The sequence below is a fragment of the Lissotriton vulgaris genome, chromosome 11 (genome assembly GCF_964263255.1).
Source record: "Lissotriton vulgaris chromosome 11, aLisVul1.2, whole genome shotgun sequence".
Classification (NCBI taxonomy): domain Eukaryota; kingdom Metazoa; phylum Chordata; class Amphibia; order Caudata; family Salamandridae; genus Lissotriton; species Lissotriton vulgaris.
The window spans coordinates 245,733,985-245,750,220 of record NC_141699.1 but is presented as its reverse complement, the minus strand read 5'-3'; the positions used below and the strand labels follow the sequence as shown (position 1 = coordinate 245,750,220).

Sequence of the window (16,236 nt, the reverse complement as noted above, 5' to 3'; positions counted from 1 at the left end):
ACTCTTTTCAAACAACGACTCATTTTCTAGAGCGGTGCTCCACATACCTGAGCCGCAGCCAGGTGGGGTGAAGCTTCTCAACCACTACGTATGGGTGAGTGTCCATATTAGAATTCACCTTCTGATATGTGTGAATGCGCAACTATCGCACTGTGGTTCTAATTGACACAAACCACGTGAATATGATATATTCATGTTCCTTTTTCTTTCTTGTTTGTTTGTCTTTCTGTTTGGATCCAATACCGTTTGGTATGATGCGGTAACAGGACATGGTTGAACACATTACCTGGAATCCTCAGGTGATATCATTTTATTACTTTTCACATAAAGCAGTAGTTTTAACACCATAAGGTCCTGAAGAATGCATTTGAAACTTTTTTCTAAAGATGCAGAAACATGTTGACCACTATTAAGTACGGTTATTATTTCAAACCCGCACTTACACTTGTTTTTTTAACCTTAGGGATTGGGAGATACTAATAAAATTTGTTTTTCTACCCGATTCACCTAATTTTAGTATAACCCCTCACCATTTCACTCCTACCACTATACACTGCTTTTTTTCAGTAGCCATTCTTTGTAACAACATATACTACCCACTTGTCACATCTATCGGTCACGGTAACATCAGACCGGCCGTTTTGTCTCCTGGGTAAGGAGAACCCAAATGATGAGAAAGAGGGCGGTACAGTGTGGCTTCTGATAGGAATAATTTTCTCCATATGCTCTTGAGCCTTGACTTGGCCAGCATAAACTAGTGTGCATGGTGTTCTCTCACTGGTGTTATCTGCATGATATTGGTTTTGTGATCCATGTTGAATGACTTACCTTCTTTGACCCCCAGGTATAATTTAGTGTTATGATGCTGTCTCACCTTCCCCACCACTGCTACATATCTTCCCTCAGTGTCTCTGTGCGTTTCCGAAATCTGAAAGTGGGTCCCCTTCTTTATCAGGATACTGACACCCCTCGAGTATGTTGAGTAGCTCGAACTAGTGGTGGATTCTGCCCATTTACCTCCCAGCTGTGATGTGCTAGTGGGCGCCAGGTGTGTTTCTTGTAGAAAGGCCACATTCACTTTGAGCCTGTCAAAATACGCAAACATTTGCCTTATCTTTTTTGGAGTGCCTAAGCCCCGTACATTCCATGTTATAAAATTAAGTGCATCAGGACGTGTCATTACAGTTTACCCGAGTGTAATGTCTCCGTGGTGGATCCGCCTAGCTCCGCCAGTCTGCAGATCGCCATCTCTAGGTCGTGTGTGTGCTGTGGTTCTCCTGTTTGAAGTGTGTACAGAATAGCATCTTTCCTAGCAATGAATGAGGTCGCAATGCCTCTCAGACACAGTGCATACATGGTTACAGTTCCCAACTTAAACTCCCCCCCGCCTCCCACTTCAGCGCCCAAACTGTGCCAAAGCCATCCCCATAGTAACTTCAAACCCATGTCATAACTTGAATTGGGGTACACCCGCCTGGGGGTGTCGCCGATAGCACACATCTCCATCCACATGGTGGATGTGGACGGGTGCGTAGTACGTCAATATTGTTGCCAAGTTTCTCCCTTTCCCCACCCTTCTCATCATTCGTATTGAAACAGGTCCCCTTTCCCTCTATTGGCCATTCTTCGATGCAGGCAGTGGCAGGCCTTGTACCTCCCTGCTCCCACGTCAGCCCTCCTTTGCAGTCAGCCTCTCAGTGCAGAGGTGTGCTGGGCAGGTCCCACAGTTTACTGCCTATGCACCCTTAGTGATCGTCCCCACGGATCATGTGCAGTCGCCCAGCCTCTATGAACGCTAAATGTACTCACTGTTCAACAGCCATGTTCGTTACCAACGTAACTACATTGGTTGGTCACCCTTGGTCCGCTATGGAGTACAATTCATTGCACAATGCCTGCAGTAACGCCGCGGGCCCCATCCGTCCGTGCAGTAGTATTCAACTGGTCCGCGTGACTTCGCCGTTGGTGTAGTCAGTCGTTGTCGCTCATCTTTCCCTCTCTTTCCCTGTCTTTTCGGCGTTTCCCAAGTTTTTTGACGTAATCCTGTGCCACCTGCACCGTCGGTAGAATCACCGGCTTGCCTTCTGTTAGGATTTTGAGTTTTGCGGGGTAGAGCATCGCACAACCAACTTCCATTTCCCGGAGTTTCTTTTTAACTGCGGCAAACTCTTTCCGCGCCATTTGCACCGCCATGGTGTGGTCAGGATAGAACTCCAAGGTGTTTCCCTGATAGGTGACTGTGCCTTTTTCCCTCTCAAGTCTGAGTATAGTGTCCCTGTCTCTATAGTTGAGGACTCGGGCTATGATCATCCGAGGGGTGGCTCCCGGTTTTGGGGTGGGAGCCAAGGAGCGGTGCGCGCGCTCGACCAAGAACACTTCCGAAAAGCTCCCGGTCCCAAATATGTCCTTTAGTATTGTCTCCACATATGTCTCCATCTTGCCAGTGTTTGTTGACTCCGGCAGGCCCGAGATGCGTACGTTATTGCGGCAGGACCTCGCTTCCTGGTCCTCCACCTTCGCTTTCAGGGCCTCCAGGGTCTTGTCGATGGTGCTGCACGCTTTCGCTGTATCCCTGGATTGATCTTCGACCGTGGAGATCCTCTGCTCTGCTTCCACCAGCGGCTCCTCGTGATTTTCTAATTTTGCTGTCATAGCGTCCACCCTCGACACAACATTGTCCATCTTGTTGTTCCTTTCCTGTAAGCTCTGTTGGATGGCCCTTAGCACTATTTCCATACCGGCGCCGTCACCCAGGTCCTGCTCCCCGTCTGCTTCCTGAGCTGGCCCAGTTTTGGTCGTCTGCTTTCTGGTTTCAAAGGGCAGCTTCGACTGTTGTTTATCTGGTTTCCCCATCTCGCTGAGAGTCGCAACTGGGCTTCTAAGTCGCGTACCAGGGCTTCTTGGGGACGTGGGTGCCACCGCCGTCCGTTTTCGTCGCTGTAGGGTGCCTATCGTTCCCGATGCCGCGGGCCTATACATTTGACCATCCACCCTTCAACATAAGCGCCCATTTACGAGCCTGTCACTGTCGTGATGGTGCCCTAATGTGTGCGTTGCTGCTGCACAGTGTCCCAGTTGTTCCAATCCAGGCCCTCGTTTGCGCGCACCTGAGGGACCCAGTGTGAAATGGCCCCCGAGCGCCGTCGCTCTCCACGATGCGTGGTGGGTCAGCGCCGCGTGGTACTATATTGTCCTGCCCGGTGCCGGCCTTGCGTATGTGATCACGCGCCGGTATTGCCTCGCTTCTCAGTGCCTCGCATGGTTTCCCCTCCACTGCCAGCGGTCCGCAGATCTGTGCTTACTGTGAGTCCATGCAGCCGTTACATCAAGTTTTCGCCGTTCGCTAACCACCTCTTAGCAGCGTGTGGCTGCGTCCCCATCTGAGCGCTCCATACTCCGCTCCCTTGTACCACGTTCTCTGCCCCCTCCACTCAGTCTCTGGGTCCGCCCGCTTCCCGCCGTCGCTCGATCCGGTGCAATCTCAAGGCATCGGGTAAGCAGCAGTACCTGTTTCGGAATCACCGTCCGTGCGTTCCACCGCCGACGCCATTTTGATAGTCCTGGAACGCAACCACACCGCCGTGTTTACTCCGTCTGCACCAGGCGCCCAGTGCACATTCCCTGTTGTTGTTGCTGCGTCGCGTTAGCGCTGTGTTGTCCCGGCAGTTTAGTCAGCAGCTGGGGGCATTCAGCTCCGTTGTGCCCTTCGTCTCCATGGTCCAGTCGCCGCCATTTTGGATCGCCTCTCACCCGACCCAATTTCTTCCTCCGGGGTCCCCGCCGTCTTACGGAAACCGCCGCTGGACAGTGTCGCCACTTTCCGATGTCCATTTTACTGTTTGTTTCCACGTTTGAAGCGGGTTTGGGGGTGTAGGGATCGCTATTCCCGCACCCGTCCGGCGGAGCTGACTCAGATGCCAGCCATCCCGCAGTGCGCCCTCTAGCGCCCCCGTGCATGAGGGTTTTGACAGAGGAGGGGAGGAGTGACCCCCTAGGATCGGCCAGGGATGCCTGGCTTCTAAAATTTTATATCACCAATTAAAAACTCTTGCACACGGGGAGAGAGTTATTGTTGGAGTTGAACACAGACTAGAAGGCCTCAGCATCATGGACAACTGGAAAGAAAGACCCCCTGATGCCCTACTTCACTAAGGACTCTGCCTACAATTGACCCCAAGGACCAGTGGGTCTCTCCAAGACCAGGGAAGCTGGTCCCCTTGGATCCTCTAAGGTCCAGTTTGGGGAAGATGTGGACTTCTGTGCCCAAATAGGAGGAACAAAGCACAAGAGAACAAGAAAAAGGAAAAAAAAGTATGGTGCACTGAGCAAGTTTGTACCAGTTCTCTGCAAAGTGTGCCACCATAGAGGCCATGGGAAAATACTCCACTTGGCTAGGTTTACCCACCAGGAGCGCAATGAGCCCAAGATTTTGCTGGGGAAAGGATTTGACCTTTGACCCCCCAGCTGAGAAAGTGAGCAAGTGGAGATTGCTTCAAGTTCTTCAAAAAACCCAAGGGTGAGACAGTGCCCAGGGGCCGACATGAGCTACATTATTAAATTATGAGCTTGAAAGGAGGTGGCGTGGTGATATTTCCCCAGAGCTCTTGAAGCTTCAGGATCCCGGGCTGGTTTAAGAGGGCCAGTACCCCATCTCCAGACTCCTTTCAAGGAAGGGGGAATGCTGTTGCGGACCGTGTAATCTGTCAAAGAATTTTAAGGACATAGGTGTCCCAAAGTATGGTAGCAGCACCGCATCCCTGCAGCAGGTGATCATGTGTCATTGCGTCTTCTTCCGCCACAGCCAATTTGTAATTCACCTGGAGCCATCATCGAGCTTGGGAGGGTAGAGGGCCTTCCAAGCCATAGAAATTAAGCATTTAAAGAGGACTCTCAACAGATTCATTAGCTTTAGGTAGTGTTTTTTGCGCTTGATGTGCTGCGTGATCCCCAAAAGACAAAGGAGTGGGTGTAGAGGTAGCTGTACATTATTCACCATCGACACCTGTTTCATCACCGGGGTCCAAAGCCGCAGCAACGAAGGACACTCCCATACCATGTGTTTAAGTGTGACATCTACATGTCCACAAAGCGGGCAGCCTGGAGATGCCTCTGGAAACAATTTGTGGAGGCGGTATGGCATAAGGTAGATGCGACCCGTGTGCAGTGCAGTGGACAGCGCCAACACCACCCGGCGGCCTAAACCATGTGTTAAAAAGCACTGCAGACCTGAGTGCAGTGGCTGTTCAGCCGGTCCCAGCCACCATACCGCACTGATTGCGGCCATAATTGCGTTATTTGTAAGAAAGGATCCAGGCCCCAGTCCATGGAGTTCCTTCAGGCCCTAGAACGACAATGGAGTACCCTCTTCATACAGGTCTCCCTGTACAGTAATCTTTGCCTCCCACCAGGGGATAGGATCGTGAGCAACCAGTAAAGCTTTGGGAGCAGGCACGTTCCAGAGGGGCAGCTGAGGTGCATAAGGGACCAGTGCACTGTGAGGTTGCATGTAACAAACTCAAACAAGCTTGGCCGTACTTGGAAGCCTGCCCATTCCCTTAGTTCGCCCAGATAAGTCTACCGTCCTCAGCCACATCACCAGCCAGCCATCGCATGGGCCGCTGTAATTGGCCGCTGCAGAATACAACTCCAGGACACAAACATAGAAAACTAGGGGGGTCTAAATGGGTTGGTTTATAGACCATCACACCTCACAACCCAAACCATAATATCAATAATCAAAAAAGAGGTATATAGTCACAAAAGAGTGTGCTGTTCTGTGAACATGTAACAGGCGAGAGCGTGGATAGAAGAATTACACTAGGCTGAAGAAACTCCCATCAGCCCACCATTGTGGCGGAATCTCATCATGTGGGATACGGATGGTAAATCCAAATCTCGCCCAATCCCATCTAATGATGGTGCAGAGATGGATGACCGGGGTAACCTTCTAGCCACAGTGTATTTCGAATGGTGCTGATAGTTTTGCAGTGCTCGGTGAAAAAAAGGGTGTGTGATATTAAAATTAACTACTAGTGCAGAAAATATGTTTATTAGGAACTGCGCTAGTGTTAAGATTTAAAAAACGCCTAATAGTTTGAAAATATAACTATATATTGGCGCTGTGCAGTGTGGTCGACATGTTTCAGCTTACGGAGCAAAGATATCCAGCTTTCTTCAGGACCGTGATGGAAAGAAGCTACTGCAGAGTGAACAATTTTACAGTGTAATTGTAAACAAAATACATTCTCCTACCAGAAACTTGGAGCCCCAATATTAGCTGGTGGAAAGTGAAATAACTCGTCCTATTCCTGAAGGAAAGGAAGATAATACAGACAATTTTGTATCATAAATATCCACGATAATCTCAAAATCACAGTGAAAATAGAACATAAAACACACATAGGGTGAGGAGCAAACTAACTCCTCACATATCAAGAGGCACAAATCCTCCTGATCCTGGACATAAAATGTCAAAGTTACTTCTCATTGATTCTTATATGACTTACCCAGCGTTTTGTGGGAAGTAACCTCACCTCACCCGGCACCCGCTCGGGAAAATGAGGCCCTGCTCTGTTAAGATGAAAAAACAGCTTAGTTTGTATGTACTACCGCTGGTGAGTATTACATTGCGGTATAAAAGCTAAGTCCTGTGTGTCCATCTATAAACATATAATTCAGTTGTCTCTTAAAAACATCTCCCCACCAGGACATAGGCTGCACAGTGCTAGTCAGGGTAAAATTTCAGAAATATTGGTATATAGATTAATTTAAATCCTTTAGTGTTAGTTCAAAGCTCTGAGCCCATGAGAGATCAAAGCTGAGCAAAAGTTTAGAACCTAAACACTAGTCAAAGCGCTCCAAATCAGGGGTTTCCCAAGGGCTTACCTGTCCGTCGGTACCTCGATCAGCTTCCGAGTAGGAGTGGAGGTAACGGACCAGCTCAGTGAACACCCTTATATACAAGCGCTAATTGAATAATGAGGAGCTTGCGCTTGTATTTGCGAGCACTTGTTCCTCATTTGAAAGCAAGTTTGTACGGCTGATTAGCCAGAAACCAGTCCCAGGATGCTTGTTTCCGGTCCAGGGAAGACATGGCTTGGCAGTTCGGGCTGGACGGTTCCCATGAGGCACAGGGTCAGACTGATTTGCATATGGCCATGTCTGAACTGGGGTGGCGGAGTGAGCTAAAGAATGATGATGGATTAAACCCAGGTCAGTTGACTGGGGGTGAGTGCTTGCAATGTTCAACACTCCGTCCATCATCCCATTTGGTTTTGCTACCTTCTGATATAGGCATAGATTTTGTCTCTCCTAACAGGGTTTGCCATACTTCGGACATTCCATGTCAAGGCTCTAAAGGTAACAGCCATATTTGCATACAGTGCATTCCTAGATCCTCAAAAACAACGGCACTCCCCACCCATCCCCCCGCACCTGCCCCAGCCACGCCGCCGCCCTCCTCACCAACCAAAGGGTAAAAAAGAAACCAAAATCAAACCAGTGAATTGAACAACTCCCTTATCCCAGGCCTGAACTCTTTCTGGCCTCATGGCACAATACCCCAAACAGTGCAGCTGATATTACATTTTTGCCTGCAACAAGAACATGTCCATGCGGACCACTATGTCAGAGGAGAAGACCAAGAGGAGGACTTCATATGGGAGCCACAGCCCTCGCATCCTGCACCAGGCCCATTCATGTAGCTTATTTTCTTTGTTTTTTCCCTTGTTACTGTGCCCCCTGCCTGTCTTTTGCCTCGGTACCCTTTCTTCGCCCGTTATTCCCGCCCCTGCGTTCACTGCGGCCCTGCCCCCCGCTCGCCCTTTCGCCGCTCCTCCCTCCCACCTACACTTAAATGGCGGTCGCTGCGTGGCCGTGCTGAAGGCGTGCCTAAGGCAAGCCTGTCTGCGCCCGTCTGCACCTGGACCGCGCCCAGCACCAGAACCCTTGGCTCCCGCGACCGAAACTTCACCTAACACTACTACGATGCCAGCTCCCTCCACGCACTCAACACCAGACGATCACACACCTGCTTCCTGGCCGCCCGAAGCGCACCCAAGGCCCCTTCTCCTGCCGGAACTGCAGCTTCACCAGCTTCCGTCCCACCAACCCACCAACAGGAAAGAAGCCAACCACTTCAGATGCATTCTTCTCAACACCCGCTCCGCCCGCAGAGACACCGTCGAACTCTGGGACCTACTCGACTCAACCACCCCAGACGTCGCCTTCCTGACTGAAACCTGGCTAAACCCCTCCTCAGCACCCGACATCACCATAGCCTGCCCGGAAGGCTAGAAGATCGCCCGTAGGGACCGCACGAACGGAGGGATTGCATTCTTCCACAGGAACACTCTGAGTCTCCATCTCGAGAACAACAATGACACCAACTCCACCACCCTGATCGACAACTTAGCCAACCTCGGACAACTCGTCACAACACCCACCCCGCTGGCCACATGGTTAACCCCATCTTCTCCGCAAGCCCCCACGTCTCCTTCAACCACACCACCGAACTCCACTGGACCGACCATCGCTGCATCCATTCCCCTTCCGGAAACCCACCACGCACCACCGCACCCAACAGATGCCTTGCCACTGCTGGAGCAAAGTCACCAAAGACCAGCTAACCACCACCCTCGCCCAGAGTCCACACTTCGACCCCACCGACCCAGACACCGCCGCCCACAACCTCAGACAGTGGATTAATGACTGCGCCAACACCCTTGCCCCGGACAAGAAGCCCTCCAACAGCCACACCAGCAAGAAAGCCAGCTGGTTCGCTGAAGACCTTCAGGCCTCAAAGCAAACCTGCCGGAAGCTAGAGAGGAACTAGCTCCGAGAACGGACAGCTACGCTGCCCACAAGAACGACACCCGCAGACACATCACCTCCTCCAAACCGCCAAAAGAGCCTCCTTCAACGACCGCCTAGACAACAACGCTAACAGCAAAGAGCTCTTCAACATCGTGAAGGAACTCTCCAACCGCAGCTCCAACACGAACGACATCCCACCATCACAGGACCTGTGCGACTCGCTGGCCACCTTCTTCCACCACAAGATCGCAGACATCCACGACAGCTTCAACACCACGACCACACCTACAACCACTGAAACCTTTGCCCCCACGACCACCTTCCGCACCAACCGCCTACTCTCCTGGACCAACATTAACGACGACGACAACATCCAGATCATGAACACTATCCACTCCGTATCCCCGTCAGACCCATGCCCACACCACATCTTCAACAAGGCTAGCACCACCATCGCACCCCATCTCCGGAAAGCCATCAACATCTACTTCCAGACAGCAACCTTCCCGGAGAGCTGGAAGCACGCCGAGATCAACGCCTTACTCAAGAAACCCAAGGCGGGCCTCAAGACCTTCCGGCACATCTCCCTGCCCCTGTTTGCAGCAAAGGTCATTGAGAGGGCTGTCAACAAACAACTGACCAGCTACCTCGAGGAGAACAGCATACTGGACCCGTCCCAGTCCGGTTTCCGCAGCAACAACAGCACTGAGACTGCCGTCATCGCTGCCGCCGATGACATCAGGACCATACTAGACAACGGAGAAACCGTAGCCCTGATCCTTCTGGACCTATCTGCCGCCTTTGACACGGTCTGCCACTGCACATATGCACACGCCTCCTCGATGCCAGGATCCAAGAGAAGGCCCTGGACTGGACCACCTCCTTCCTGTCTGGCAGAACACAGAGCGTCCGCCTTCCCCCCTCAGCCCCCTACCTTCTGCTCTGAAGCCACTGAGATCATCTGCGGCGTACCCCAGGGCTCATCCCTCAGCCCAACGCTGTTCAACATCTACATGGCACCGCTCGCCCACGTCGTCCATCTGCACGACCTCAACATAGTCTTTTTACGCCGATGACACCCAGCTGATCCTCTCCCTCACCAAGGACCCCCACACCGCCAAAACCAACCTCCACGAAGGAATGAGGAACAGCCGACTGAAGCTGAAGTCGGACAAGTCTGAGGTCCTCATCCTCGGACCCACCCCGTCGGCCTGGGACGACCCCTGGTGGCCGACGGCACTGGGGTCCGCTCCCACCGACCACGCACGCAACCTAGGGGTCATACTCAACTCCACCCTCTCCATGACGAAGCAGGTCCACGCCGGCTCTTCCTCCTGCTTCAACACCCTCGGCATGCTTCGCAGGATCTACAAGTGGATCCCCACCGACACGAGAAGAACGGTCACCCAGGCCCACGTCAATAGAAGACTGGACTACGGAAACACACTCTATGCAGGAGCCTCTGCCAAACTCCTGAAACGGCTTCAACACATCCAGAACGCCTCTGCAGGCCTGATTGTCGACACCCCTCGCCGCAGCCACATGACACCCCACTTGGGAGACCTGCATTGCCTCCCCGTCAACAAGAGGATAACCTTCAAGCTCCTCACCCACGCACACAAGGCTCTCCACAACACCGGCCCAGCATAAATCAACAAACTACTCAGTTTCTACATCCCCACCTGCCAGCTCCGTTCCGCCGACCGCGCCTTCGCCACAATCCCCCGCATCCGAAGAGCGACCTCTGGCGGCAGATCGTTCTCCCACTTCGCCTCCAAGACATGGAACACCCTCCCCACCCACCTACGGCAGACCGAAGACCTACTGACCTTCAGAAGACACCTCAAGACCTGGCTCTTTGAGCAGTAGCAGCATTCCCCACCCCTCAGCGCCATGAGACCCTCACGGGTAAGTAGTGCGCTTTACAATGCCATGATTGTTTGATTACAATCACAATGTCTCTAGTCTAAAGTCATGGTCTCCGCTAGGGCCCAAAGAGACACGAGCAGGCAGGCCAGGACCTCCCCAAATCCAACAAGAGCAAGAGTGACTCACCACCTGTGGCACCTCAGGAATCCAGGGGTCTTGTTGGGGGCAACCAACCGGAGTCTGCAGTTACCCTAGCTCGGAGGAGCCCGAGTCAAGAGTCACAAGCTCAGGGTCTAGGTCAGTGCCCATGGCTCGCGCTCGTTACCTGTTCATGCCATGGGTAGAGAGCTCCACCAGAGCTCGCTCCAGGGCAGCTTGTTCTTCAGAGGGGTGAGTTTGCGGGCCTGCGTGGGTGGTGGCATGGGTGGCATGCGTGCCAGGACTTGCCCTCTGACCAGCCCAGCTGATCTCCCTTGCGAGGCTTTGGCTGTTTGGGCACCTCTTTAGCATGAAGCCATTACCAGGCCTCTTTTGGTGAAATGAAGTGTGTGGTACCAGCATCCACCACACGCAGGCTAGCTGGAAACAGTTGGGCATATGGAAGATTCAGGGTACGGAGTTGGGCCTTAACTGCTGCAAGGGTACTACGCCGATTTTGGACCTCCGAGGTGTAATCTGGGTATGCCATGATATTCTTAGTGCCATCAAAAGTCCAAGGGCCTGTTGCTCTGAATAACTGAAGTAGTTGATCTTGGTCTTGAAAATTAAGTAAAGGTGCTATAATCTGACGCGGTGAGGGCCCCGGCGCCGGGATGCCGCCTGAGATCCTGTGCACCTTCTTGATTGAGCAGAGCTTTGCGACCTTATTAGCCCGAACTGTGCTCATCAGCCTTTCTTCAAGGAATAGCTCAGTGTTTGGGCCCTCTGCTTTTTTCAGGAAGCCTAACAAGCGGATATTATTGTGGTGTCCCTGCGCAGCCTCGTCCCTGGCCTGGAGTGTCTGCACCTCAACCTGAGAGCCTTTAGCTGTTCCTGTATGTTCCTCTTCAAGGGTCTAAGGGAGGCCAGTGAGGAGGACTCCTCGTCTACTCGCTCCACCAGCTTGGCGTAGTCTGCCCACATCAGGCCAATCACAACCTGTATGGCTCCCAGCTGGGCTTCCATTGCAGTCTTGGAGTCTTGTATTGCTTGCGGGATTTTGTCAAACATGCTGGTATGTTCTCCAGCGTGCACTCCAATTGTTTAATCGGATCCACATGGGTAGGTGTGGCCCCCAGCATGGCCATGGTTGACTTCTGATGTGGGAGCCTGGTTGCCTTAGGACGAACCATGCCTGTTCAGTCCCAACCTACCACAGTCAACCGTGTGGGCTCCCCCACTCCTCAGGGAGACACCAACAACAGTCACTTGAGCTTAACAATGTGAGCAACCGTGAGGTTGCGATCCCCGGAGAGTCCTGATATCCAAAGTGAGGGCAGGGAGCGCTAGAGGATGTCCGCCTAGCTGACGCTGATGTAGGGACCAGCAGCACGATAATTGTATTGTATTGTAATTGCATTTATATAGCGCTTACTACCCTTGACAAGGCGTCGAAGCGCTTTTTCGGCGAGTAGCACGCTACTCCGGGACCCATAGAGGATTAGTGTTGAATTAGTATAGTGAAACATGCAAGTACATTTTAAGTGGTGGATAGGTTAGTCAGTTTTTTGGATTTGGAATGATAGCAGAAGGATAGAGGAGGACAAAGGTTTGTTTTTATATAGCACTTGTTGACGCACGCTATTCAGGAACCCTATAAAGGATTAGTGGTGAATTAATATGGTGATATATGAAGTAATTTCAGTGGTGGATATTAGTCAGTTACTTGGAGTGAGAAGAATAGCAGAGGGATAAAAGGGGAAGAAAGATTTGCATTCATGTAGCACTTGTTCTCCTGATGGGTGTTGAAGCGCTTTTCTGGCGAGTAGCACGCCACTCCGGAACCCATAAAGGATTAGTGTTGAAAATGAGTATAGTATAAATATGAAGTAATTTGAGTAGTGGATATGTTATTCAGTTATTTGGGCAGTATATTAGTATAGTTGAATATGGTTTTTGAGAAGTGAACATGTTTTTAGGTCATAGCATTAGAAGGAGGCTTTTGGATGTGTAAAAGGGAGTTTTGGAGGGGAGGAGTCAGAGGGAAGAGTTTAGAAAGGTTTGTTTTAGGGGATCAGTATAGTAAAAAGAGGTGTCGGATGTTGCAAGGAGGGGTAGAGTAGGAGAGAGTTTAGAAAGGGTTATTTTTGCCATCATAGTAGTGGTATGGGGTTTGGAATGAATGAGAGAGTGGATGTAGAGGATATATTGATAGATGTATAGGATGAGAGATAGGGTAGTGCATTGGAAGGAGTAGTAGAAAGAAGTTTGAGATGAGTCAGAAGGTTGGGCTTGAAGATATATTGAACGAAGTATAGGCTGAGAAATAGGGTAGTGCATTGGAAATGCTAAATTAGAAGAAAGTGATAAATATATAGATCCATAAGTACATTGAAAGTATATACCCCCAGCTGCATCAACAAGCCATTTTGCGATTCCTTAATAGCGAAAAATACTGATTCGCTATTAAGGAATAGCAAAATGGAATGCATCAAGAAATCACTTAAAAAATAGCGATTTCTTAGAATTCCTTAATTGCGACTCGCAAATTGCGAGTCGCAATTAAGGAATACCTCCCCATTCATTCCTATGGGCCTAGAGGTCCATAGGAATGAATGGCAAGACAATCTCAATTTGCAAATCGCAATTAGCGCTTCGCATATTGAGATTGCGATTTCAAGGGTGCAGGGGTGTCCAAAGGACACCCTGTTGCACCCCTGAAATTGATATGTGCACATATTTTGCACACACACATGCCCTTAGGGCATGTGTGTGCGCAACATGAAACTTTGAAAAATGCACTTTAGTGCATTTTTCAACGTTTTTGCAAATTACCATGAAGTTGTACTTCATGGTAATTTGCGTGCCCTATTAGCGAATTCGCTATTTTTAAAAATTTCATGCATTGCATTTAAGGAATCTCAATTTGAGATTCCTTAAATGCAAATAATCGCAATTTGATGATTTTGCAATTTGCGATTTTTGCATTTGGGATGATGCATCCCAAATGCAAAAATACCGGTCGCAAAGGGGCTGATTCTGAGAATTTGCCCCTTTGCGAGCGGATTTTTGTTTGATGCATCTAGCTGATAGATACATAAAGGAGATTAGCATGTGTAGATTAAAGATATTGATAGAGGCACAGGATGAGAAATAGGGTAGTGCATTGGATATGCTTTTTCAGGAGAAAAGTAACAGACACACAGATCCAAGTACATGGAAAGTACATAGATGCACAATGGAAGTATGTACATGTAGACCAAATATGATTTTTTTTAATTTATTATTATTTTTTCTCCTAACATAATATTATTTTAGATGTTTATACAAAGTAATGTGTACTGCCTACATCTGCTGCAGTGACAGTACACCATCCCAGTGCAGCCACGCCTCCTCAGGTGGGACCTTGTCCTGCAGAGGAGCTCACTCTGCAGGTTGACTCTGCCCCTTGCGGTTGACTCTTCCAGGTAATGCAGATAACTCTGAGCCAGAGAGCTTCCAGCAGAAATCACCAGGCCGCCACTGTTCGCCTCCCAGCCTGCCCCGCCATAGGTTTTCAGCATATCTCCTTAGAAGGGAAGTGGAGTAGGCCTCCCCACGGCACACAGGACACCTCAGGTGCCCCTTCCAGCTCTCCGGAGGGGGCCTTTCTCAGACTCGAACAACCGCAGGGACCCCACACTAGCCCACCAACACATCAGATAGACCTCACCCCACTCCGTCCTGCCGCAGTGAGAATGGCCCATATGGAGTGCACTTTGTAATATGCTTTGCAGTACTATACAACGTACTACACAATATAAGTAAATCATAATACATGTAATGTATCTGTACCTAATGTAAGTAAAATATAATGTGATGTATGTATTCAGAGTTCTCCACCTCGGCTGTGGAGCCTCCGCACACGTAATAGCCCAGTCTGGGCACACCAGGTATGCATCCTCTGAGTCACTGCCAAGGCTCAAGTGGCATTAGAGTGCCCAGGTGCCCCGAAGGCCGCCTCCGTCGCGGGTCTCCAGCCACCGTCTCTGGCCACAGGAGCTGGCCCAGCAGATTGCCATGTAGTCAGCCAGGGTCAAGGAACCCCAGCAGAGCGTCACTGCAGCCCCCCTGGTCATCCAGCTCCTGCGGACATCAGGGACCACGAACACACAGCCCTTGGAGATTATCATGCCCGTGCCCAGCCCCTGCCTCAGGCCATCCCCGCATCCATGGCGGGGTATCCAATGGGGGCCCCCAGCAGATGTGGCAAACCAGGGCCTTCTCAGATGACTTTAGTTGCGGGATAGACACAGCATAAATGACGCTGGCCTAACGAGGAGCGGCGCTCCATCTCTAGCGTCCGTCCATGGCACCATCGTGGCCACACCACAGCTCGATGCATCCCTTTCCCGCATATCTCACTTCCTGAATTGTATTCCAAATGTATTATGTCATTCCAAATTTATTATGTCAACTAATATTGGCACTCCGTTCCTGAGAATTGATCGCCCAGTTTCACTGCTACTGCAACACTGCTTAGGGCTGTTCTGACAAATAATACCAATATGGACCTCCCAGAACCAGAACCTTTCTATGCATCAAAGCATTTTCATCCGTTCACCTTTTCCTTTGTGCCACAGGTTTAGGGCTATCCATTTCATATTATCCTGCACCATGAGTTTTCTTCACATAGTGTTTCATTAATGGAGCATTCTCCACTTTTGTCATAGTTTTGATAGTTGTTGACGGATCCTTCTCAAAACGTCAGCAGTTGCTTATTGAAGGAGAGACACATTGGCTTTGCCAGTGTTTATTTGATTTGGCACACTAACCCGCGGGACTCTTTCATAAGAAATGTGATATTTATTCCAGGTTAGCGGGCTGGTGGATGCTTTAATCGAAAACAAGAAAGGTGTTATGTAATATGATTTGTTGGCCTGCTGAACATTGTTCGAAATAAAACATATCTCTCTTTTGAATATACATAGGCATGTATGAATGCTAAAGATAATGGAATTCACAGTAGTGGGACCATACTCTTTTTAGGTCTGAATTTCAGGCATGCAATTTAAGCTGTCTGGAAGACCTTATCTCTTAAATTCTTCCCAAAAATAATAAGAGGGAGAAGTACAGAAGCATACAATGTGCTTTGGGTCAACTCTTTCAGCTGCTGGGTTCATTTGTGTTTCATTGTTTACCGTTGCTTGGATGAACCGTCCATCAAGGCTGTGCTGTTTTGTGGATGGTTACAGCGTCCGATTTGTCTTCCCATTAATTTTGCTGATGATGTGATAAATAGTCTTTTTGTTCAATTGCAAATATAACCTGGCATTTGAGAGCTTTTTTGTCTTTAATTTACTTGTAGAACAACATATTAATTGTTGATTTTTGTCCGTTTTATTGAGAAAGTGGGTGCCTTTCTTAAGCCTTAGC

The 16,236-nt window shown here is 49.9% G+C and overlaps 1 protein-coding gene across 1 annotated transcript in view; it reads left to right on the top strand.

The window, feature by feature from the left end:
* The window catches only part of PITPNB (phosphatidylinositol transfer protein beta), a 374,371-nt gene that overhangs the window by 226,880 nt on the left and 131,255 nt on the right, over positions 1-16,236 (top strand). The gene's annotated exons all lie outside the window — the stretch shown is intronic.